At 39.8% G+C, this 25,313-nt stretch overlaps 1 pseudogene; it reads left to right on the top strand.

The window, feature by feature from the left end:
* Window positions 1–4,355: 4,355 nt before the first annotated feature.
* The window catches only part of LOC118851033, a 35,265-nt pseudogene continuing 14,307 nt past the window's right edge, over window positions 4,356–25,313 (top strand).

Below are 25,313 nucleotides of genomic sequence, written 5' to 3'. Positions count from 1 at the left end.
GGTTCTGGTTTTAGCAACTCCTCTTAGGGACCTGAGGGCTTCATGCCCTCATCAGCTTAATTAGCAAAAGGGTATAGACCTGGGGCCTCACATCTTGCTATTGAAAGGGTGTGGGCCTACCTCTAATCAGGTCTCCCTTTGTTGGCCCCACCTGAGGCCTATTCAATGGGCTGGAAAGATCTTTCACTTATTAATTGGCCTTACACCCTGGGAGGTAGGTGCTATTATTATCCATTGAGACAGAAAAAGGTTGAGTTACTTGCCTAGGATCATATGACTATTATCTAAGGTCACATCTGAACTCAGGACTTCCCTAACTCCAAGTCTAGTTCTCTATCTACCTCACTACTTGCCTGTCTCTGAAGGAGGAGAGGGCACCAGAAAAATCAGGACCACACTATGGATGATAATGACAATTATACCTCCACACATTCAGTTATTCTTCATAGATCACAGTTATCTGTAGCTAAGAGGTCGTGCTTGCAGCCCCTTCCAGTGTCAGTGTCAAGACTCACCATTACCACCACCTCTCAGAGTTCAGCCCACCAGTGATGACATCTTCCTCCTTGAAAGCCCTTTTGAGGTGTTAATACCAAATTTCTGCTCCTTTAGAGACCTCTGCAGAGGAGTTGAGTTAAGATAGAGTGAACACTCCTTCTCTCATAGGGGTTCAGTAACGATTCTCCCTCTCCTTCATCTAAGAGTTCATGCTTACGGCCAAGTCAGCTATGAAATACCCTTTCTTCCAGGTCAAATACACATTCACCAGTTATGTAGTGACAGTTTTATCTCTGACATGCTATTAGACAGCAAGGCACCTCCCCACAATACTGCACCTAGGTGCTTCAAATATTTCTGGGGAGGAATTGTCTGAATTGTCTCAGAGGAAAGGACACCCACCAATGGAAGAGGACTCACCCTATTTTTCCTGGTGTATAGGAGTCAGGGACCTCGACATCTAGGAAATCTCGTGCCAGGGAAGCCATAAGGAAAGGCTGAAGGAGGTCAGATATAATTAAATCCAAATGCAGACTATCCTTATTGGGTAAGTTCCTGGAGGCTGAATCAGAAAAACTGCTAGACCAAATAGCCTTCCCTCTTCTTCAAGGGTCATCAATTCATCAGGGACATGACTTCCAGGAGAAGAATATGGCAGACAGGGGCATGAGGATGATGAAACTTTTGATTAGAAGGGGCAAGCCTCTTCCCTGGAGATGGGGTAAGAGGGGTAATTTGCCAGTTAGGGAAAGGATGGAGTGCCAGTTGAGAGCCATATGCATTGAGTGGGCATTCTGGCTTAAGGAGCCTGGTTGAGTAGTAATAGCTGTCTCGTTTCTAGTTAGGGGGACAATATGATCCAGGATCAGGCAAAACAAGACATCGTAGCCCCCATGTCCAGATGGGCAACAGACCTATTCCTCAATCTCTGACATTTGTGTAAGAGCTCTAACCTAGCCCTTTAGTTCAGCAGAAGGCACATGATATTTCTGAGGGGGGCTGATATGCCCCACAATCAGATATATACATACATATATGTTTGTATGTGTATGTATACATACACACACACATATATACATATATGTAAAATTAGCAAAATTCATCCATTGATGCTTTTCTTAAAGGGAAGAGCCTTTGATTATTCAAGCCTATTCTCTTAAAGGCCCAGATTAGGCAAGCAGTGAAGCAACAGGAATTTATGAAACATTTACTCAGTGCCAGGCACTGTGCTAAGCACTGAGGATACCTATACAAGCAAAAGGAAAGACAATCCTTGCCCTCAAGGAACTTTCAGCCTAATGAGGGAAAACAACATATGAAAGGGAAGGGAGAGAGGGAAAATAAGGGACCTCCTGGCCAGACACATGGCTACCACCCAGGAATCAGGCCCTGGGCCTGAGTTAGCTGATCCATCACATTGATGAGGTCAGGAGTGGCAGCAGGGAAGGGTATAGTGACTCTTTTCAGTTTCCTTTTGTCTGCTGTAAGCTATTGGGTTCTATCCACTTTCTTCATAGGCCATCCAGGATTGTTGTAAGAGGAGTTGACATAGTAAAATACTTGGACCATCTTCATTTCTATCACTCAGGAAGAAAGTCTTTTCCTCCCTGGGAACTTGATGTGGTTTGATGTTAATTACATGGGATCATGTAATAGCAATTTAGATTTGAAGATCAATGTTATTGCCTTACTGATACAGATCGCCATCCCATGGAGACTGCTGAAAATGTCTAAGTGACCATAAGTGATGTCCCTTCCCTCTATAACCTCAGTGGGTCCATTGGGGGTTCTCTGGTATGACAGTCATCTGGCTACCAGTGTCCTGTAGCTCATCATATCAAAATGGAGCTGGAGTGAGGTTTGGAGTTTGGAGTTTGGAGATACCTTGGACTTGGGTGGGACTGAAGGGACTCTACTATCCTGATGCTGGCTTTCACAGTATAGTTTTACCAGTACTTCCATAGGCTAGGTTGCTTTCTCATCATCCACCATATTTTCCAAATTTTGACGGGATGGGTTTATTTCTGGATTTTCTTAGGGTCGATATCCTATCCCTTGTCTCTTACCACCTAATTTTCAGCCACTTAACTACTGTGGCCTCCTCCATCCCCATTTACATTATGTCATCAATATAGTAGTGCATATCTGTGTCCTCTGGAAGGAAAGCTGCTTTCAGGTCATTGGCAACCAGAATGTGGAAGTATGAGAAAGAGGGATGGTGAAGGTATGTTATGTTATTTTCCAGGTAAACTACTCCTGATGGAATGTGGGATGGAAAGTGTCTCATAGATCCAATCCATCAAATACATGCCCTTTATGAACTTCACCTCCTCTCTTGCAGACCCCTATTGGGAGCTAGCTATAAAAGGAATTCTTTGTTATGGGGCCAGGTAAACAAAAATGTCCACCCCCTTAGCCACCTAAAAAGGGACCGAGTACTCTCTCCCTACACTGGGCATTGGTTTTACCAGACCACGCATGCCCTTATTGCCCTAGTATATCATCAGGTTACTCATTAAAGTTCTCTTGCAACCACCCTAGTTTTTTGGTGCAGAAAGCCAACCTACCCTTTTCTTCCCCTGTGAAGGAAATCACATTCCAGAGGGCAGTAAATGGGAAAAACTTGTGACTTTCTTAGCACCATTTCCTAAGTCTCATCCTCACTTCCACCTTCATGCTCCTGTTTTATTATACAGATCTCAGTTCAATGCTGGGAAAACTTTGGTTCTTACCTGAAGCCTGTCAGTTCTCATCCCTATCAGCACTGCCCCTTTGACCTGTGCTGTCACCCTTCTGTATCCACCTCAGCCCTCTCTCTGTTTCATTAAAAGGGCTCTCCACATACCACTAGGAGGGCCTCTCCCACAGGGTGCCACACTGCTGTATCTGACAATCTGATCACATCACCTATATCCAGGCTACTGATTTCTAACCAAACTTCTGTATTCTTCAAAAAATACCTCTGGACTGGTAGCCTTAAGTATTTCTCATGTAGTAATTTCTAACGCCTTGTAATGTCAACCCACTACAGAGCATAGAGAGCTGAGAGTCTAGGGAAATATCTAGAAATCTGTGGCAAAGTTGAAGAAGTGGGTAGATTCTATTAGATAATTTAGACTTGCTTGTATCCTTGTCCCTAGTGTTTTTGTGTGTTCTATGCCATTACCTGACTAAAAACAATTAAGCCTTTCCTACTGATCTACCCAAACCCTCATCCCAGAGAGGACCAGGGCCTAGAGGCCTGGGAACTGCCTGCTCAGCAGTCCTACTACCTCTCTTATCAACTCACTGTCTCACTTTCCACAGTGTCACTCTTTTTTTTTTTGGCAAGGCAATCGGGGTTAAGTGACTTGCCCAGGGTCACACAGTTAGTAAGTTTTAAATATCTGAACTCAGGTCCTCCTGATTCCAGGTGTGAGAAACATGGTTTTGGGGATCACTGGACTTCCTAGGCAGGACCAAAGTCCTGAGGAAGAACCCTGTGATAATCCCTAGGGAAGGCTATACAGACCACAGGACTCCCAGAGGAAGACCAAGTGGTAGCCATCCCTTAATCTGTGGGGATCACAGGGCCTCCCAGGGGTCAGATCCTAAGGAGAACCCAAGTGATGGCCCCTTAGGATGGCAGTAAGACCACAAGGCTCCTGAGACAGGGCTGGAAGTCCCATGTGATGCCCCCTTAAGAAGGCCATGCAGACCACAGAGGTCCCCAAGGGAATCCAGAGTGGTACCCCTCTTAACACCACAGTGGGGATCACAGGACACCCCAAAATAAGATCCAGGAGTAAGCCTGGCAAGTTTCCACTGCCTGTTGCAGAGGAAGGCATTTTATTATGCTCCCCGAGAGAGCGGGTACAATGCTCATAGGAACACTCAACACCGATACAGCTGCAGGAGCAGGGGTAACATTCCCTCCACTCCTGCTAGAGTCATGGTTAGTTTACAATCTTTGTTTTTTACATAGTTTTCCTAGGTTATACAGTTTATATAAATAGGATAATAAGGATACAGAAGCAAAAGTGAAGTTAATTAGATTTTCCTTGTCTTAGTTTAGGATTAAACTATATTCTTTTACTTCCCCTACTTTCCCTCTTTAACATATGCAAATTACACAAATCAGTAGGCCTGGATTCTTGACCAAGACCAGACCCTAGATAAGCTTGAACAGGTTCAAATGGGTTTGGCCTCTCTAATTCCCTAGACTGCCTTCTCAAAGAGTATGCACATGAGTACAAGCCTCTGACCTCTCACCTGACTAACCTTGAGGCCTGGTCTCTGCTAAAGCTGGGATGGGGGAGGGCAGGGAAGCACACCTTTAGTTCTGTGGAAACAAAACTCCTCCTCCCATTTCTTACACAGGGCTGGTACTCTATCTACTGTGCCACCTAGCTGCCCCCACATCATCTTTTAAACCTTTTCATCCTTCCTCAAACCTCCCATGGCTCTCACTCCCCCCACTTTCTCAGCTGAGAAGTTTGCCTCATATTTTATAGAAAAATTTGAGTCCTTTCACCAGAAACTCCCTCTTCTTGGCTCCTATCACACAGTTGCCTTCTGCCATTCTCTCCTCTTTCACCCTTGTCTCACATGATGAAGTGGCCTTATTCCTTACCGAGGCTAACCCATTCCATCCCATCTTCTCCAGCAGGTGGCCCCTTCTGTTATCCCTACTTTCTTTTTACTTATTTTCCGTCTCTCCCTCTCTACTGTCTCACTTCCTCCTGCATACAAGCATATCCATGATTTCTCTATTTTGGGAAACAAAAAAAACCTCTTCACTTGATTCTTCCTTCCCTGATAACTATCCAAGTACAGTCCTAAATCTCTTCTCCCCTTTGTAGCTAAACTCCTTGGAAAGGCTATCTATAATAGGCTTCTCCACCTTCTCTCTTCTCACTCTCTTCAGACGGGCTTAAGAAGAGAGTGAGAAGAGAGAAAGTGGAGAAGCCTGGCCCCAGAGGACTGTGCTGAAAGGGCCAATGTCCTGAGATCATATTGTACATGGAGTTTTGAAACAGGAGCAAAAGGGTCTTGCTCCATTGATAGAATAAAGTTGGGAGCTAAGGTATGGGTAGAACGGAAGCCAGATGAAGTCATACTCTGAGGGAAGGTGGCCTCATGTGATTAACAGAGGAAAGCTTGTACATCTGGGGAAAGGCTGGGAGGACAATCCTAGTCTCCATCTAGGGTGGGATCCTCTTGGCTTCCTCAGCGTGTTCCTTTTGAAAAGAAACATTTCCCACCTGAGTTTGGCTTCTGATATTGGATCTTTGCATAACTGAAATCTCAACCAAACTGGAGATGATTATATTTAAAGGATAATAGCCCATACTTGCCTACTCTTTTTGTTCTTTGTTTTGGTTAATTTTGTTGCTGGTTCTGTCTCCTTTAGGCTTAAGTACCCTGCATTTTCCGGTGACTGCCTAAACACATAGGGTTCTTGGAATTCCTGCCAGCTCGCTGAAAGAACTGACCTCTGGAATGGGACTCTTTGGGGCAGGCACAGCTCTACGTCCAACTTCAGCATGAAGAAGCTATGGAAAATGAGACCTTCACCCCTTACCCCAAGATTTTGAGCCACAATTGTTTGGTGGGGGGAAGGATGATAGTGTTCTGAGTACTTATTTTGTGTTGTCCTTGCTATATTGTTTTATTGTTATGATATTATTGATCCTATGTAATGGATACAAAGATCTAGAGGTGGACATTTGAATTATTAATAATTATTTTGGGGATGATTGATTGAAGAGATTATCTTGCTGGGATCTAGTGGTGGATTGCATTTGAATCGTAAACCAATGTTTGGGAATGTCACTGAATGATATGTTTTGCTTTATTGTGAATGATATGTTTTAGTGTCCTGCGTAATTGGATCACAGTGTTCTAGGATATATAATTTAATTTAAATTATGATTGGATTGTGCTTCCTAGAACATTGTGAGGGGTGGAGTGTAACCAGAATGGCCTTTGTTTTCTTTGACTCAGCCTACCTCATTGAGCCTCTGGACGCTGTGGCTTGCTCTTCCAGGGCAGGAAGCCCAGAGAGCATGCCAGGAAGCAGACAACTTCCTGTGTGATGAGTCATGGGGCTTGCTGAGGGGAGGTGTTAACGTCTACGCTAGGGGGAGGGGCCAACTCAAGAACCAATCGGCCCTGGTCATTCAGGCGGCACTTGATGATGTCAAAAACTCTATAAGAGGGGAGAGGACAGCTTGAAGAGCTCTCTTTCCTCTTCCGGTTGGTGTGGAAAGCAGCGGCAAGCAAGCGTAACTCTGGGCCAGCCCTCGCTCTCGGGCCGAGCCCAGATGTTGGTAACTATGAATTGTATTGGGTCTATCTGTTGATATTTGTAATTTGTTTGTATTTTGGTTTTGAGGTTCGGGGTGCTGGTTTGTTTTTCCCCCGAACTAAATGAATGTTTTGAACCTCAGGGTGCTGGTTTTTTCCCCTGAAGTAAGTCAATGAATCTGTATTTGGTCTGTCTCTTGATGCTTGTCTGTATGCTCCCCTGAACTAACTGAATGCTAACTGAATGCTGGCATTTTCCCCTGAACTAAATGAATGTTGTCTGTATGCTAAGTGAATGCTGGATTAAAGTAAGCTGGTCAACCCCTTCACCGTGCTTTCCTTGTTTAAGCAGATAAAAAGAACCTGTGCTTTTCCGGCGTTCTGGCAGCGTCCTGGGTCCCGGCAGCCTTGGAGGGATCTTATGCCCCCATCGAAGCTGCTAGCTGGGTTGTTAAAACACCATCTTATCATTCCACCAAAACTGCTCTCTCCAAGGTTACTAATGATCTCTTGGTTGCCAAATCCAGTGGCTTTTTCTTAATCCTCATTCTCCTTGACCTCTTTTCAGCCTTTGACTCTGTTGATCACTCATTCTCTCCTCCATGATACACTCTTCTCTCTTGGTTTTTGGGACTCCACTGTCTCCTGGTTTTCCTCCCACCTATCTGACCAGTCTTCCCTCTCCTTTGTTGATCATGTCCTTGAGGTTCTGTCCTAGGCCCTCTTCTTTTCTCCCTCTAAACTACTTCCCCTTGTGATCTCATCAGTTCCCATGTATTTAGTCACTACCTCTATGCTGATGATTCCCAACTCTACTTTTTATGTCCTAATCTCTCTGCTGACCCTCAATCTCACATCTCCAACTTTCTTTCAGATGTCTCAAACTGGATGTCCAGTAGACATCTAAAACTCATCATCCAAAATGGAATTCATTATTCTCCCCCTAAACCCTACCCTACTGCTATCTCCCCTATTACTGTGAAGGGCAACACCATCCTCCCAGACCCTCTGTTTCACAACCTAGGAGTCATCTTCTACCCCTCACTATCTCTCACCTCCCATATCTAAGCTGTTGCCAAAATCTGTTGATTTCACCTTTACAACATGTCTCAAATACTCTCCTTCTCTCCTCTGACACTACCACCATTCTAGTCAAGGTTTTCATCACCTCACACCTTGATTACTGCAATGCCTGTTGGTCAATCTGCCTGCCTCAAGCCTCTTCCCACTACAATCCATTCTCCATTTAGTCACTAAAGTGATTTTCCTAAAATGCACATCTGATCATGTCACCTCCCTACTCAATAAACTCTAGTAGCTTCCTATTATTGCCTCCAGAAACATATGGGAAAAAAGCAGCAAAGAATTCTTATCTATATCACCATGTTGAAGGAGAGAATAGGAAGAAGAAACATAAGAAACACAGATAAATATCTGGAGCTATTTGATTACTCTTTGTATAGACCATAGAAGAACTCTGAAAGAAAAACCTTATACTCAAATGAGAAGTGATCTAATAATGTTCACTGGAAGAAGGGATGCGTAGTGTGGTCATTGTTGGTCACTAAGGAAAAATGAGGCAGTAGACTTGACATGCACAATTAAAGTCTGCTGTCTCTCTGGGGCCTATTAAACCTACTGACCACTACCAACTGCTGGTGATTCATGTGGGGACAAATGATACAACCAGAAGGAACCTGGCAGGCATTGCTAAGGTCTACAAAGAAAACCTCAGAGATACAAGAACCTTTTAACAATACTGCTCAGTAAAGGTTACAAAAATCTCAGAATTGGAAGTGACCTCAGAGATCATCTGGTCTAAACCAAATCTGAACAAAAACCCCCTCTACAACATTCTGGGGGAAAGTGGTCATCTATCCTTTTGATGATTTCATGTGAGAGGGTATTCATTACCTTTGAAGATAATCCACTCTACTTATGGATAGTTCTAAATGTTAGGAAGTTGGTCCTTATTTCAAGCTGAAATTGGTCTTTTTCTAACTTCTACCCATTGCTCCTAATTTTGTCCTCTGGGGCAGGTTTAATATCTCTTCATATACCTCTATTTAGATATTTAAAGACAGTTATCATGGCCCTTGCAAGTTTTTTCTTCTCCAGGAGAAATTTCAGTTTCTCCAAATAATTTGTCATGAGTTCAAGGTCCTTCACCATTTTGGCCACCTTTCTACCGCATAAAAGCTATTTGTAAAATATGGTGCCTAGAGCTGTCAGTTGAAAAGAAACCTAAACCTGAAAAAATTTTAGAAAGTTTATTAAGTCAACAGCAGAGGGAAGAGCCAAAAAAGAGTATAACCTGCTCCCCCAAGCAGCTGTCAATTTTATGTTATATAGAGTTCAAACAAAGGCACAAGGAAATAGCAGCCACATGTAGGTGATTTCCGCACAAGGCACATAGGTTGCTTGAGATATATATCAGCTAGTAATTCCAAACATTTCAATGAGCTTTGAGTGAATTCCAAGAATTCCAACAAACGTTATCATAATGAAAGGTTATTACAATATAAAGTTATAAAAGGTCATTACAATGACATTTTCCCCACAATTTCCCTTTGGGGGGCTTCTAAAGCCCAAGATCCTTATACTAGCAGAAACATAATTATAGAAGCAGAGAGCTAGGTTAAGGTTTAAAAGGAAGTTCATTAAAATAACCTGAATTAGTGGAGGCACCCTCCTCACTACCTATCTTATCTAGAGCTTGACAGAATTTCTTTAAGGAGAGATAGGGGCCAGGTTGGTAGCAAACTTCTCCTGTCTCCTAGTCAGGGGAACCAAACTGTTCATCAGGGCTACAGGGCTTAGACTTATACTGGGAAACAGGGAAACAAATGCACTACACAGTACAAGGAGATTTCCAAGGCAATGAAAGTAACAGCAAAGAAGAGAAGGATGCTTATGGCTACGAGTACTGAAAAAAAAACTATATTAAGAACAGATTTATAACCCCATGCTTCCTTCAATATCACAAAAGTTAAATAAACTTAGTTAAGTAGAATCATAATCTCATACATCTCCTAAGGAAATAAACCTAGTTAAACAGACTCTATAGGTAATCTAAATCAGGTTACAGATTAAACTGTACATAGAAGGTGCAAAATTGTCTGGTTGAGAGGGAAAATTTATATAACACCAAAATAATAGAGGACACTCAGTCACAGAAATCTTCCCTTACATGGTTAGCTAAGGGAACTAATAAATAATATTAACAGAAGACAGACTTCTGGTTATCCAAAAGTTGCAGGAGGAATGGTTCTGTGTCCCTCAAAAGTAAAATTAATAAAAGGAACTCAAAGATGAAAAGTAATATTCTATGCCTATATATTTAATCACACATTTATAAATTAGTGTGTCTACATTAGAATTTGGGCATATATCTGCAGAAAAGCATAAACACCAGAAAACACTAAAATAAGAGTAATATAATAATGATCATCAATATTAAATAACATAAAATCTCCTTTTTCCTGATGACTCACTCCAAATGTCCATTTAATCAGTATATTTCATCTTGAGTCTTAGCTGTCCCATTTAGGCATCTGATTCTTGGAAACATTTTCCCTTTGAAATTCTGTAATGGGGCAGAGCCAAGATGGCAGCTGGAAAGCAGGGACTTGCCTAGGGCTCTCCTCCAATAAACCAATAAAAAATGGCTCTGAACAAATTTTAGAACTGCAGAACCCATGAAATAGCAGAGGGAAGCAGGACTCTAGCCCAGGACAACCTGGATGGTCTCTGGGTAAGATCTATGGTGCACGCAGCTGGGAGCAGAGTGGAGCAGAGTGGAACAGAGCTCAGCGTGGGCTGCGCCTGGACCAACCAGACCAGGAGCCAGGTGGAACAGGCCCTAGCACCCTGAATCAGTGAGCTGTGGCAGTTACCAGACTTCTCAACCTACAAGCACCAAAGACAATAGAGAAGGTTACTGGGAAAAGCTTTGGGAGACAGAGTGAAAGGAGTTCACAGTTGGCCACCACCCCAGGGGCAGCAGGGGTGGTGCAGCTACAGAACTACAGATGCAGTTGTTTCCTGCTCCAGGCCCACCTGGTGGGAGGAATTAAGTGGCAGATCAGAGCAGGACTGCAGAGCCTGCTTAAGATCTGAGTCGGGTCCAGGTTGGTGGTTCTTGGGGGAGAAGGAGTGATGGTGTTGCAGAGCTTACCTTATAGAAACAGCTCTGAAAACAATAGCACATCCCCTCAAGCTTGGAACAAAGTACTGTCTACTCTACAAGCAGTCATACCCTGACGAAAAACTCAAGGGTCAAGTAGTTGGCTGAGAACATGAACAGGCAGCAAAAATGGACTCAGATTCAGACTCAGACTTTGGAATCTTTCTTTGGTCACAAAGAAGACCAAAACATACAGCCAGAAGAAGTCAACAAAGTCAAAGAGCCTAGATCAAAAGCCTCCAAGAAAAACAAGAACTGGTTTCAGGCCATGGAAGAGCTCAAAAAGGATTTGGAAAAGCAAGTTAGAGAAGCGGAGGAAAAATTGGGAAGAGAAATGAGAAGGATGTGAGAAAACCATGAAAAACAAGTCAATGACTTGCTAAAGGAGACCCAAAAAATACTGAAGAACATAACACCTTAAAAAATAGATTAACTCAAATGTCAAAAGAGCTCCAAAAAGCCAATGAGGAGAAGAATGCCTTGAAAGGCAGAATTAGCCAAGTAGAAAAGGAGGTCCAAAGGACCACTGAAGAAAATACCACCTTAAAAATGAGACTGGAGCAAGTGGAAGCTAGTGACCTTATGAGAAATCAAGATATTATAAAACAGAACCAAAAGAATGAAAAAGTAGAAGACAATGTGAAATATCTCATTGGAAAAACCACTGACCTGGAAAATAGATCCAGGAGAGATAATTTAAAAATTATTGGACTACCTGAAAGCCATGATCAAGAAAAGAGCCTAGATATCATCTTTCAAGAAATTATCAAGGAGAACTGCTCTGATATTCTAGGGCCAGAAGGTAAAATAGAAATTGAAAGAATCCACCAATCTCCTCCTGAAAAAGATCCCAAAAAGAAAACTCCGAGGAATATTGTTGCCAAATTCCAGAGCTCCCAGATCAAGGAGAAAATTGTGCAAGCAGCCAGAAAGAAACAATTTGAGTATTGTGGAAACACAATCAGAATAATACAAGATCTAGCAGCTTCTACATTAAGGGATTGAAGGCCTTGGAATATGATATTCCAGAGGTCAATGGAGCTAGGATTAAAACCAAGAATCACCTACCCAGCAAAACTGAGTATCATGCTCCAAGGCAAAATATGGATTTTCAATAAAATAGAGGACTTTCAAGCTTTCTCAGTGAAAAGACCAGAGCTGAATAGAAAATTTGACTTTCAAACACAAGAATCAAGAGAAGCATGAAAAGGTAAGCAAGAAAGAGAAATCACAAGGGACTTACTAAAGTTGAACTGTTTTGTTTACATTCCTACATGGAAAGATGATGTGTATAATTCATGAGACCTCAGTAAAAATGAAATTGAGGGATGAGAGAGGAATATATTGAGAGAGGGAGAAAGGGAGAGATAGAATGGGGTAAATTATCTCTCATAAAAGTGGCAAGAAAAAGCAGTTCTGTTGGAAGGGAAGAGGGAGCAGGTGAGGGGGAATGAGTGAATGTTGCTCTCATCAGATTTGACCTGAGGAGGGAATACCATACACACTCAATTGGGCAACTTACCCCACAGGAAAGAAGGAGGGAGGAGATAAAAAAGGGGGGACAATAGAAGGGAGGGAAGATAGGGGGAGGAGGTAATCAAAAACAAACACTTTTGAAAAGGGACAGGGTCAAGGGAGAAAACTGGATAAAAGGGGACAGGATAGGAAAGAGCAAAATATAGTGAGTCTTTCCAACATGAGTATTGTGGAAGGGTTTTACATAATTATACATGTGTGACCTAGGTTGAATTGCTTGACTTCTTAGGTAGGGTGGGTGGGGAGGGAAGAGGAGAGAGAATTTGGAATTCAAAGTTTTAAAAGCAGATGTTCAAAAAAAAAAGTTGTTTTTGCATGCAACTGGAAATAAGAAATACAGGCAATGGGGCGTAGAAATTTATCTTGCCTACAAGAAAGGAAGAGAAAAGGGGATGGGAGGGGGTGGGGTGACAGAAGGGAGGGCTGACTGGGGAACAGGGCAATCAGAATATATGCCATCTTGGAATGGGAGTGAGGGTAGAAATGGGGAGAAAATTTGTATTTCAAACTCTTGTGAAAATTAATGCTGAAAACTAAAACTATTAAACAAATAAATAATGATTTAAAATATCACTCAAAAACAAAAAAAGGAAATTCTGGAATAGGCCTCATTCCCAGGATACTTCTGAAGGGGTCCTCCTCCTAGTAGATCCACTTTTCCTGGTTCCAAATTACTTGAAGAGATTCTTTGTATAATGCCACTAAATCTGCCATTGAAAAGACTTAATATAATTTAGTAAGGCCTGACACAATCTCTTAAATTTGGTCTTCCAGTAAAGTTCATATGGTAAAAACCAGTTTAAATGTTATGAAGCTAATCCTATTAACAACAGAACTATAAGAAGAATATCAAATTAGGAATCCATAATTCCCCAGAAAGTTCAGAGAATTTCAGTTTTTACATACCATTTGCTCTTTCTATCTTTACATGAACTCTATGTGTGTGTGTAGATATAGATGTAGTCATAGCATCTAAAGAAGAAATGGCGCTATGCAGGCCTGATACTAAACATAAATACATAATTATTAACAAGGGGATGGATGGCAAGCCTAAAATTTAATTTACCTAGTTGCTTAGGATAGGAAGTTGACTACAAATTCAGAATATGAAAGTATAATTGGAATTCAGAATTAAAAACAACAAGGGCTTTGATATTTGCATTCCATTATAGTAACTCTGAGATATTTGAGTATTACAACAAAAAGGCTCATCATATAGTTTAAAAAAAAAAAGCCCTTTTACAATTCATCTACCCTGATTATAGAAATTTGCTGTGAAAGGAAGAAGGAAGGACATAGTTATAACAATATTAAGATTGCCCATTCAAGGGCATAGACTAAATCGACATAAGCATAATAGGGGAAAACTCCTTAGCTCTGTTTAATTCCAATTAAAAGTCATAGCAACCTTTATTTTGGAGCAGCCAATCATATGGCAAAGTTCCACATTATTCACAGAGTATCATAGCCAGGCTCAAAATTAACCAGATGGGAAAATTTCCTGTTCAGAAAGGAAATGGCCTAATGGGAAAACTGGGTCAAGAGGATCCTGCCATCTCCTATGCAATAGCATCCCCTCAACCTTCTTAGGCACCTATAACAGTTCTCACATCACACTTCCTTTGAACAGCACTTAGCATTCCAATTGAATGGTAGATTATTGGCTTAACACTTCAGACAATCAAAACTCAGAAAAATATAAATTACAAGAGATTTTAACCTCAAATAGCAAGTTTCGCTAATCACAGATTAGGGCTAAATACAGTTATTGTTATTTTCCTCATTTTGTTGCAATAAGAGTGACCAACAAGCATATATAAGCCCTTATCTTATTTATTATTTCTAGTATAAATCAATCCTAGAGCAGAAATAAATCATTAAGAATTAAAAATTCTTGATTTAACAATTTAATCTTAATTTAATTCATTAAAAATTAAGATAATTATCACCTTCTGTGATTACACACATATGTGAATATATGATAGTTCACTCAAAACCCAGAAAAAACCACTGGTTACTTACCATAAGCCTCCAGACTAATGGAAATCCGTACCTGAAAGTATTGCATATTAATTCCTAAGGTAAAAATAAAATCTTTAGATCTATGGTCCGTCAATACTGAGTTGAGTCAAAGGTATTTAACTTTAACACATAGTATTCCAATTATACTTTCATAATTTTCATAAGCAATAATCAAACAATCTATCAGATAAACATATTCATTATAAAAATAAACTTGTAAGTCCCCCCACTTTGGCTGTGAGTGTTTGTGATGGAGAAGGGGATCTCAATTTCTCAATAAACCATTATTTCACAACTTTACAACATTCATTCAGTATCTTCTCTCCTATGAATCTGCCCAAACAGAAGGCCCGCAAAGAACTTTACAGATAAGGAGAATTTACAAAGTCCATGGTACTTTTCCCAAACACTAAGTAATTATTATTCATTTTAAAGCAAAATATGCTCAATTAAATACTTGACAGTCTTTTTAAGCCCTACAACAATAATCTCTAGTAAGTGATAGCTTGATTCATAATTTCACAGCATTCTGACCAAAAGGGGAATTATTTTTCTAATGCTACAATTGTATCACCTTGTAGGTGTCATTTTTCAAGTTAACAGCATTTCTTACATTATCATTTCTCAAAAATCAAAATACAAGAAAAATTAGAAGCCTAACAACAACGTATGCAACATTATTTTTAAAACATAAGACAAAACTTATTGCCACTCAGATAATATCGAGTTGAATGTATTTCCAAATCATCTTACATAGAAAATCATATCATCCATCTATCAATTTGACATTCTATACTATTTGCATTAAAAAAACAATATAGGGTAATTTTGGAGCAATTACACTTTTAATTTTTGTTCATGCAGTCTCTAAGCATATCAACTTAATGTTGATATCAAGCATATTTTTAATTAAGTTCTGGTCTACCTACAAAGGGTCAAATATCACAAGTATCCTAAGAGGAGAATACGTCACACTTTAAACGAGACTACATTACAATTTCGTTTTAGGACAAACTCAGTCAATCCAAATTTATATTTACATTCACAAATAGTATAATTCAAAATTCCAATTTTTCTCAAGGGCCATTAGCTGTCAGCACCTCCAATTATAGGGCTCACTGCTTTCAATTAGCTTACTTTCAAAGATTTATGGTGACAGTCGCACATTCTCATCTCCCTCTTTTTGGGCCCATGAGTCTCTAAAGATTGAAACATATCCTTCTAACGATCCTTCAAAGGCATAATTTTAGTAAGCTATACTCAAATAATTGCATGCTGAAAATTTATTTCTATTGTTTCCATTCTATAAACAGTGTAACTTGATAGAATGTTGTCTACCTTAAATTGCTAACAGGCATTTCTCCAACTGGTGTTCACAAATTTATAGGCATAGAAAGTTTCTCATATCTTTCTTCTCTTAATGAGATTAAAAAATAAAACACCTTCTCAAGCCTCTCTTTCCAAAACTCCAAATACTTACTTCTAAAACCTCCATTCACACAGTGAAAATAGATTCCACCTTTCTTTAACCTTCTAGTCATTCTCCTCTCATCTCTACTTAATTAAACTTTTTTTCCTTGCTTTCATTTTTTTTACTCTTGTGGACTTTGATTAAATCCCTACAAACTTCAGTCCATCTCATCTTTATTTAACAATCATATTCCAGTCTAAAACCCCACTGAATCTCTTCTGTACAAATTTCCTTACTGAATTAATTAATTTCAAAGCTTTTACTTCTCTAGTTGCATAGTCTATTTCAATTTCTTTACATGACTTTGCTTCTAATTTACCTAAATAATTAAGTTTTCTTGAGTCATTCTCAGAAGAAAACATAGTGGTAAGATAAATCATCCTCTTAAGAGTAAATTTTCACCTGATAAGTCCTAAAAACTACCCCGACCCCTGCCCCTTTCTTTGCTTAGTATTCTCCAGGAGGCGAAATCACCTTCTACTAAAATAATGAATCTTTTTCCTGGGGAAAAGGTAATAAGGAAAAAAGGTTTTTAACATAATTTCAGTCCTAGGGAGCTGCAAACCTCCCAAAAAATCCACTAAAATATTTCAGCATTTACAAAAGAATGCAAACCATAATTTAGAATTTACAGTAAAGATATTACATTTCAGTTACAAATTTACTCTCTACATAGTTTGTAATGCCACAAATTTCTACAATTCAGGAAAAAGATTTCCTTTCTTTCTTGTCTGATTTTATTTCTGCAATCTCTACTAGGCCAGAGTTGAGAGGACAGAGATAGTATCTCACATTTTCTCCTCTCTGTTCTATAAACTTATCTCCCACTGAAAGTCTGATCAAAAGGTAAGTGGAAGTAAGTTTCTACTTATTGATAAGGAGAGTATAGCATGAGAATTGTAGTCTTTATCACCATTCTAAGCTCCCTGACTACAGTTTGGTTTTTTTTACATCAGTCTTTATGGCTTGACTGTTCTTTTCCCTTTAAAATCTCCAAGGTAAATATAACCTTGTGCTTGCAGAACATCTGAAATGGAAGCTCCACTTTTTCCTATCATAATACCTTATTCTTATCTTTTATAATAATTGAGAGGAGAAATACAAGAAAGAAAAGGAAAGAAAAAGAGAAAAAGAACTGCCAAAGGACTAGCTGAATTCTAGCCAATTATAGCACTTCCCCCAGAGCTTCCAGGTGATTGGTCCAGATCAAGGTGGCTAGACTAGTTCTAAACCTTCTGAATCATTCCCTGGGCTAAGGTCAAATATAGCCACCTAGCTTTCTGGACACCTAGAGTCTTCAGTCCTAAGATCTAATTCAGGGCTTTGACTATCTTTGAATTGAACTCTGGGCTACTCAACAGGTTCTAGCCTTGCCCAATCTGATCTCAAATAAGTTGGTCCTGCCCAAGTTCAATCCTGAGGTCATGGGGACTTACTCAGCATCTGAAGTCCAGGAGAACCTTCAGGTCTACTTGGGCTATTAGGGATCCCACTTGTGACACCAAATTGTTAGTAGAAAACATGCTCAAACCTGAAAAAGTTTTAGAAAAAAGTCATTTGGCAAAGGGGAAAGCAGGAAAAAGTGTGGCCCACTCCCCCAAGTCTCTATGAGGTTTATATTATATAGAGTTTAAACAAGGGTACAGAAACATAATTGCTGCATTGTAGGCATTTTCCACGGTGCAGGGATATAACCACTGCATGTAGGCAGTTTCCAGATAAGGCATGTGGGTTATTTGAGATATATAACAGTGGATGACTCCAACATTTCAATGAGCTTTGGGTGAGATCCAATCATTCCAATGAAGAATATCACAACAAAAGATGATTATAATATAAAGCTATAAAAAGTTATCACAATGAAATTTTTCTCACAGAACTAAATACAATATTCCAGACATGGTCTGACTTGGGCAGCATACGGGGGACAATCACCTCCTTAATCCTGGATGCTATCTCTCTTATTGACCTAAACTGTTTTGTCTGCTATATCCCACTGTTTACTTATACTGAGCTTGTAGTCCATTGAAATAAGTAGATATACTACGACTATCTAGCCATGGTTCTACATCTTGCTCTTGTAAGTTTGATTTTTTTTAATCTAAGTGTAAATATTTTACATATTTCTCTTTCAAATTTCATCTGGAACCAGTATTACAACCTGTTTGAAATCCACTGTGTTAGCTATCCTTCCTATTTTGTGCAATCAGATTATTTGATTAATGTGCTTTTTCTTTATCCAAGTCAGTTGGGTGAGGAATCAAGGATTATCTAAGTCAGAGCTGTCAGACACATAAAATAGAGAGCCAGAATAAAATGTAATTGGGAAATATTTAACACAATAAATAAAAGTACTGTGGAACATAAATAATGTTAACACGTGGTTTTCTAAGCCAATATGGAACCTGCAGCAAGGCTCTTTATGTAAAGTTCAGTGACTTCCCTATTTGATTTCTATTTTATTTTTACACCACTGATCTAAGTCATCAATAAAAATGTTAAGCAGCATAGGGTCAAGAAGAGACCCCTTGGGCATTCCACTGGAGTCTTCCATACAACTTGAGATTGAAAATTAACTACTCTTTGGATCTAGCCATTCAACCTGTCTCAAGTCTACCTAATTTATTTTCACTTACCTTACTTACATTTCTCCTTCTTTTGCCTAAGAATAGCATGAGAGATTTCATCAAATACTTTGGTAAAATCTAGACAAACTATATCTACAGCATAGCCCTTATCTGCTAGTTTAGTAACCCTGTCAAAAAGGAATTGAAGTTAATCTGGTATGAGCTGTTCTTAATAAAATTTCCTTTTCAAATGCCCACTAAACATCTGCATAATAATATATCCTAGAGGTTTTCCCCCCAGAAATTGGAGTCAGTCTTACTGGACTCTTCCTTTTTTTTTTTTTTAAATCAGGACAATGTTTTCCCTTCTCCTGTATTCCTCTTCTATTCTCCATACTCTATTAAAGATTACTGACAGTGGTTTAGAAATCACATCTGCTTGGTAATCACATTCAGGACCCTGGAATGTGGTTCATCTAGGCCTGGTGATTTGAATTTATCAAGGGCAGACAGGCATTCTTTCACTATCTCCCTACTTAACTGGAGTTTCAACACCCTATAAACCATTTTGCACTTTATCCCTTGTAGTCCAAAGACCAATCTCCTTAAGCAAAAAAGAAAAAAAAAAACTCCATGCAAAAACCAGAAGCAAAATAAGAGATAAAAGCATTCCCATCTTCTCTCCCTTATCTATTGTCATTGTTCCATCCTTCTCTTTTTTGAGCCTCTTCTTTTCCTCAATGTAGCGTTTTGAAAAATACCTTTTCGTCATCCTTAGCTTTCACCAGATTCAGGTCATTTTGAGCTTTAGTATCCTGGGCTACTCTTACAGGATCATGTGGCATTGGCATTGATCTTCTGCAGCCTGCCTTTAAGTCCAACTTTAATGAATGTATATTTTAAAATCAATTTTATTTTTACTTCTGTTGATAAGCACAAGCATTCAGACAGATGAAAAAGAACATTTGCTTGGGGATAAAAAGAGCTCCATATCTGTGATTTCATCAAGTGTACGGAATTCCTGATATGGAAACCCTCTCCACCAATGAAGATAGGTGACTTTTCTATGAGTTAGACTGGCCCAGGGCCCTTGTCAAAGGCAGGACTTCCTGACTTCAAGACTTATCTTCTGTCCACTAAGCCATGCTGCCTCTTTAGGAAAAGATAAAAAAAGAGCATTCAAGTTAAAATCAAATGCAAGAGTTTGTGATCATTCATGCGTGGGTCATTTACATTGTTTGTTATTGTTGTTTAGTCATTTGAGTTGTCTGACTCTTCATGACCCTGTTTGGGATTTCCTTGGCAAAGATACTGGAGTGATTTGCCATTCCCTTCTCCAGCTCATTTTACAGATGAGGAAACTGAGGAAAACAAGGTTGAGTGACTTGTCCAGGGTCACATAGCTAGTAAATATCTAAGGCCAGATTTGAACTCAGAAAGATGAGTCTTGCTGACTTTAGATCCAGAACTCTATCCACTCTACCACCTAGCTGCCCTTTATATTATTTATCAACTGTTAATCCCCATCCTAAATAATATTTGTATTTAATGTAGTAATGTTTACAATTTCTCTGTTTTCCTAATTCTTCTCTGACCTTCTTTATATTGTGTACAAGTTTTTTCATTATTGTTGCCTTTACTTCCATCATTATAGTCAAGGTGAATATTGGTTTTTTTTGGCTCAGTATTATTTTATAACGCTTTCCCATATTTCTTTGAATTCTTCATAATCATTATATCTTATGGCACAATATTATTTCACCAGATACCTATACCATAATTTCATAGGTTCATAGACTTATTCTAGAAGTCATCCAATCCAATCTTCTTATGATACAGATGAGGAAACTGAAGCCCATGAAATTTAAATGACTTGGCCAAGAGTCAAAGACTGGATTTAATGGAAAGATAGCCAATCAGAAGTTCATGAAAGGCTTAGCTCCTCAGCCCTGCCTCCCATCACACCATGTACAGAAACCTCCCCTACAAAAAAAATACTCCAGTGGATCTGGGCTCCTATTAATATGAGTCCTCCCTCCACAATGCAGATCAATATGCCAGCCCATCCTGTATGACTCTGTCTATATCTTTCTATAAATTCATGTAGGAGGCCCAAACAACATGCTGTAAAGTCTTCCTCTTTGACTCTTATCATTACATATGTTGAAGAATTAACCCACAACTGTAATTTCTGCTTAATCAAAAAACCAGACATGCACTAACTGGGCACCACAGCCAAACCCCTTTGACTGGGCTGAGCATATGGAAACAATTAATAACCTTCTGAAAATACAGAAAAATAAAATGAAGATGATACAATTGACATGAGAGAAGGAGGTACAATGCAGAGAGTTTGATAATGTGTGGGGTGAGACCACCCGACAGCAATTAACTCAAAAAGTCAGAGGTCTCAAATTTAGAAACAGAAAACTTCTTTATTACCATCTTGAGAGAAAGGGCAGTCTCCAAACCAATAGACCATCAGTAGGGAGAGGTGGGGTACAGTTCCATCCTCCTCCCACCACTGACTTTCACCCTCATTGGTGGAGTTCAGGCTCACAATCTCCCGAGAAATCTAACCCAGGAACAAGGAAGTGAAAAACATCTTTTTCCTTATTTGGTGAGGCTCATGCTGAGGTGGTAGCGGGGAGGAAGTGGGTCCAGTTACTCTAAGCTTCCTACGGGTCAGGTGATTCGAAACTTAGGCCTAGCTGACAATCAGAAGCCCTGAGCCACGCTGAAAAATCCCCACCCCCATTCATCCCGTTCAACTCACAGAAAGACCAAGATCCAAATTCCATGAGAGGGCTTTACCATCCCACTCAATAAGGTTTCACAATGCTAGAAGAGCCATTAAGGCTTAGTGACCATATGGGAGGGCTTGGGGAATATTATGAGAAAGGTAAAATATTAATGGTAATTAATAATAGCTAGTTAAACAGATGCTTTCCATTGTTCTGCTTAGAGCCAGGAAAGTTTTCCTTGGGAAGGAAATGTTCTTATTGTCTTTTGCTAGTAGCAATGTCTACCTAGTCCGTAGTCCTTTGCATAAATTTAAACTTTGTAGAAGCACAACAAAAGACAACAGACCTAGATTCCTGTTTCCACACATGGATACCTGTCCCAGTATCTCTTGCAATGGAACACACAAATGGTTTTCTTACTCAAAACGCATTCTAAAACTCCCACGCATTTCCAAAATAGGTTAAAAAAAAAAAACATCTGGAAGATAAAAAGTGACCAAAGCCACTGTTAAGAAGGTTAAAAGCAGTCATCAAGGAGGTTTTCTGCAGTCTCAAAGCTCTTTGCCAAAGTCCTAAAAATTGCTTTTATGTTCTTTTTGTCCAAAGGGCCTCACATTTAGGTCACTGATCTGTCTACTTTGGGGCAAAGTAAACTCAAATTGTACTCCAAGTAAACTCAAACAGATCTGTACCACAACTTCCTTGCTTAAAATAGTCCCAGGTGTTGTGTGAATAGGGAAGATTAACTCATGCCTCCCCAGTGTCATCACTATATGGACCCACCACAATAGTAAAGGAATATGAGGATTGTCCTTTGGTTATCTTTAACATTTAGTATGTGATCTTCCACTACAACTGCTGCTACTACTACTACTACTAGCTGACCTTTATAGAGCCTTACTATGTACCAGGTACAGTGTTAAGAAATTTATAATTATTATCTCCTCTTCTCATCTTTTTTGTGGTCCTATATTTCTCTAACATCCTTTACACTTTTTTGGTAGCATAATTCTTCTTCTGTAATTCATTGGAGCCTACTCACTTCCCACTAAGTGACTCTCAGTTGCCCTTTGGATGCACTCAACTCAATTCTACATTAAAGAATAGGTAAACATATAAATGAATAAAGAATGAAAATGAAAGAAAAGAAACAGTATGACCTAAGGGCCTTGTTTATGAATAGTCTTTAACCACCAGGAAATCAATGATAAAAGAAAGGCTCCCTATACAACAAAACATGAAGTATTGTTTATAGTAGCAAAGAACTGGAAACAGAGGTTCCCATCCATGGAGGAAGGGCTAAACAAGTTGTGGTTCGCTAATGTAATGGAACATTACTACATTGTAAGTTTCAAAGAAACATGGGGAGACTTTTCTGACTAATTCAAAGTTGAAGTAAACCAAACCAGGAAAATAATAGACATAATGACAACAGCATGTATAAATAGAAAAAGCAACAAAAAACAATTGAAACTGAATGCTGTAAAATTATAATGGCCAAATGTGGTCTAAAAGAACAGTAATGATAACTTTATGTAGCACTTTAAAGTTTGCAAAGCACTTTACATACCATCAGATGTGACCTCACAACAATCCTGTGGGAGTACATGCTAGTATTATTCTCACTATACAGATGCGGAACCCTAATGCTAGTTTAAGAAAGGGTAAGTCACTTGCCTAGTCCTAGACCTATTTTCTCAGGCAGAATCTGAAGTCAGGTCTTCCAAACTCTGAGTCTCAGGCTGTGAGAAAGTTTCCTGTTCACTTCTTTACAGAGGTGGGAAAATTTTGGTATAGAACGACGTGTAAGTCAGATTTTTTTTCAAGTAAATTGGATCGTTTTGCGGAAACTTTTTATTTTTCCTCTTTTTGATTGTTACAATGGTTGGCTTTCTTGGGAGAGTCATTTATAGGGATACAATGGAAAATGTAGGTGATGTGAAAACAAAAGATCAATAAAATTTTATTTAAAAAGGAAAAAAAACAGCTTTTTGGATCAGAAAAGGGAAATTGATGAGGATTAGATAGGAGTGGGATGGGTGAAGCCCTCCCATGGAATCTGGATCTCGGCCTTTCTGTGAGTTAAGTGGGATGAATGGAGGTGGGGACCTTTCCTCGTGGCTCATGGCTTCTGATTGACAGCTAGGCTTAAGTTTCCACTTACTAAAATCACCTGAACTGTGTCCTCGCCAAATAAGGATAAAAGTGTTCTGAAGAATTGTGATTGGCTCAATTAGCCTTTCCTTGTCCCTTGTACCTGAGTTGGATTTCTTGAGAGATTGGGAGCCTGGACTCCACCAATGAAAGTAAAAGGTCAGTGGTAGTGGTAGTGGTGGTGGTGGTGGGGTGGTGGGGTGGTTGTTTTCTTTAGGGTATAAAGCTAAATTCTGCCCTCTGGGCCCCGCCTCTCCCTACCTATTGGTTGGGAGACCGCCCTTTCTCCTGAGATCCTAATAAAGAAGTTTTCTGTTTCTAAATTTGAGAGATCTCTGACTCTTTTAATTAATTGCTGGCAGGTGGTCTCACCCCACACAGATACACCTGTGATTTCACTGGTACAAGGAACTCCAAGTGAGGAAATTCCATCAGCTACTGCAGGTTTGCTGCCTTCTTTGCAACTTAGTCTTAAGAGTTCCCTGGAGCAGTAATGCCAAACCCAAATAGAAATAGATCCCTCCAGGCCCATATTGACTTAGAAAATCACAGATTAACATTATCTATGTTGTGTTCTATTTTTATTTATTTTGTTGAACGTTTCCCAACTGCATTTTTTTTCACAGAGACTAGCACACTTTTAATTGGCTGATGTCATGAGAGCAGATAAAGCCTCACAGCAGGGTCTTCCCACAATCCTATGCTACAGCACCAAGATACTTTCTTTTTTAAAAATTGCATTTTAATATAGTTCCCACTATACGGCTGGCTAGTTGACCTGAGTTTGACATCTTGGACCTAGAGCACTAAGAGGTTAAGTGGTTTCCCAGTCATTTCTACTAACCAGTGTGTCAGGAATAGGATTGAATGAAGGTCTTCAAGGTCGGCTGTCTATCCACTACTGCCTCAAGAAAAAAAATGACAAGAAAATGAGCTAGCATCAGGAAAAAAGTGAACATTCTCTGCCACATCTTGCCCCCGGCATAGAGCAGACCTCCCAATCAATTGTAAAGGTCTGATTGACAGATAATTGCCTCCGTACTCCTGAGCTGGGAGTTACCAACCACTACTACTAGTTTCTTCCTTTTGTCTTCACTTCATCATTTCTCAGAGGACAAGAAGCTACTTCCTCTAAAAGGTTTTAATTCCCTCCTCTTCATGAAGGACCTCATATCTCTTGCTTCTGAGTGGGTCTTCTTTTCCTCTTCCTCCTCTATGTCACTTCCCACCCTCCCACCTCATGATTGAAGTTGGAATTCTTCCCTTTCTCTTCAGGTCCTTTTTTCTTTCTTTGCTTTCACATCAAAATGCTTTTAAAACATGATGGGGTCTGGTACATGTGCAGACCCCATAAGTTTGGTCAGCTCATACAACCTCACAGCAAAGAAGACACAAGGGAGCTTGCTTCTGGTAGACATGTGGTCTTGGTATTTTTGAGGTTTTAGTGGTTTAGCAGTGCTCGGGACCCCAAAATACCGACCCGCAGCACCAGGTCCTGCTTGAATGAATTTGACCCCAGTCTTCTTTCAGCCAAAGTAAGACAAAGTTTGGTCATATTGGGTAGACTCTTAAAAAATCTCACCATTTTGTGACACTTGTATTGACAAGCCGGCCAGAACAATCTTAGCCAGGTTGAGTCTGAAGAAGATTGAATCTGAGCACCTTCATGGAGGCAAGATGGATCTTATATACAGAAAGATTGTGGGAGGGATCTAAGGGTGGTCAAGTAGTTTGGGGTGATGGAAGGAAAAGTTTAAGGAGGATCTTGAAGGGACTGGGGTGGCTGAGAGACTGGGGTGAGGTTAGACTCCAAGGAATGGGATTAAGGGTGTGAAATAGCTGAAGGC

The sequence above is a fragment of the Trichosurus vulpecula genome, chromosome 5 (assembly GCF_011100635.1).
Source record: "Trichosurus vulpecula isolate mTriVul1 chromosome 5, mTriVul1.pri, whole genome shotgun sequence".
Lineage (NCBI taxonomy): Eukaryota > Metazoa > Chordata > Mammalia > Diprotodontia > Phalangeridae > Trichosurus > Trichosurus vulpecula.
This window is presented reverse-complemented; position numbering and strand designations above follow the sequence as displayed.